The sequence below is a fragment of the Micropterus dolomieu genome, linkage group LG08 (assembly GCF_021292245.1).
Source record: "Micropterus dolomieu isolate WLL.071019.BEF.003 ecotype Adirondacks linkage group LG08, ASM2129224v1, whole genome shotgun sequence".
NCBI classification, from domain to species: domain Eukaryota; kingdom Metazoa; phylum Chordata; class Actinopteri; order Centrarchiformes; family Centrarchidae; genus Micropterus; species Micropterus dolomieu.
In genome coordinates, this window is record NC_060157.1 from 18584959 (window position 1) to 18586099 (window position 1141).

The window sequence follows — 1141 nt, forward strand, 5'->3', positions numbered from 1 at the left end:
CACTCCTCCACACAGATCTTCTCTAGATCAGTCAGGTTTCTGGGCTGTCGCTGAGAAACACGGAGTTTGAGCTCCCTCCAAAGATTCTCTATTGGGTTTAGGTCTGGAGACTGGCTAGGCCACGCCAGAACCATTATACGCTTCTTACAGAGCCACTCCTTGGTTATCCTGGCTGTGTGCTTCGGGTCATTGTCATGTTGGAAGACCCGGCCTCGACCCATCTTCAATGCTCTAACTGAGGGAAGGAGGTTGTTCATACATGGCCCCGGTCATCCTCTCCTTAATACAGTGCAGTCGCCCTGTCCCATGTGCAGAAAAACACCCCCAAAGCATGATGCTACCACCCCCATGCTTCACAGTAGGGATGGTGTTCATGGGATGGTACTCATCATTCTTCTTCCTCCAAACACGGTTAGTGGAATTATGACCAAAAAGTTCTATTTTGGTCTCATCTGACCACATGACTTTCTCCCATGACTCCTCTGGATCATCCAAATGGTCATTGGCAAACTTAAGAGGGGCCTTGACATGTGCTGGTTTAAGCAGGGGAACCTTCCGTGCCATGCGTGATTTCAAACCATGACGTCTTAGTGTATTACCAACAGTAACCTTGGAAACGGTGGTCCCAGCTCTATTCAGGTCATTGACCAGCTCCTCCCGTGTAGTTCTGGGCTGATTTCTCACCTTTCTTAGGATCATTGAGACCCCACGAGGTGAGATCTTGCATGGAGCCCCGGTCCGAGGGAGACTGACAGTCATGTTTAGCTTCTTTCATTTTCGAATGATTGCTCCAACAGTGGACCTTTTTTCACCAAGCTGCTTGGCAATTTCCCCGTAGCCCTTTCCAGCCTTGTGGAGGTGTACAATTTTGTCTCTAGTGTCTTTGGACAGCTCTTTGGTCTTGGCCATGTTAGTAGTTGGATTCTTACTGATTGTATGGGGTGGACAGGTGTCTTTATGCAGCTAACGACCTCAAACAGGTGCATCTAATTTAGGATAATAAATGGAGTGGAGGTGGACATTTTGAAGGCAGACTAACAGGTCTTTGAGAGTCAGAATTCTAGCTGATAGACAGGTGTTCAAATACTTATTTGCAGCTGTATCATACAAATAAATAGTTAAAAAATCATACATTGTGATT

General features: G+C 46.6%; 1 protein-coding gene across 4 annotated transcripts in view; it reads right to left on the reverse strand.

Moving 5' to 3' along the window:
- Nucleotides 1-1141, reverse strand: part of fam3a (FAM3 metabolism regulating signaling molecule A) — a 10693-nt gene that overhangs the window by 7501 nt on the left and 2051 nt on the right. The window lies entirely within an intron of this gene.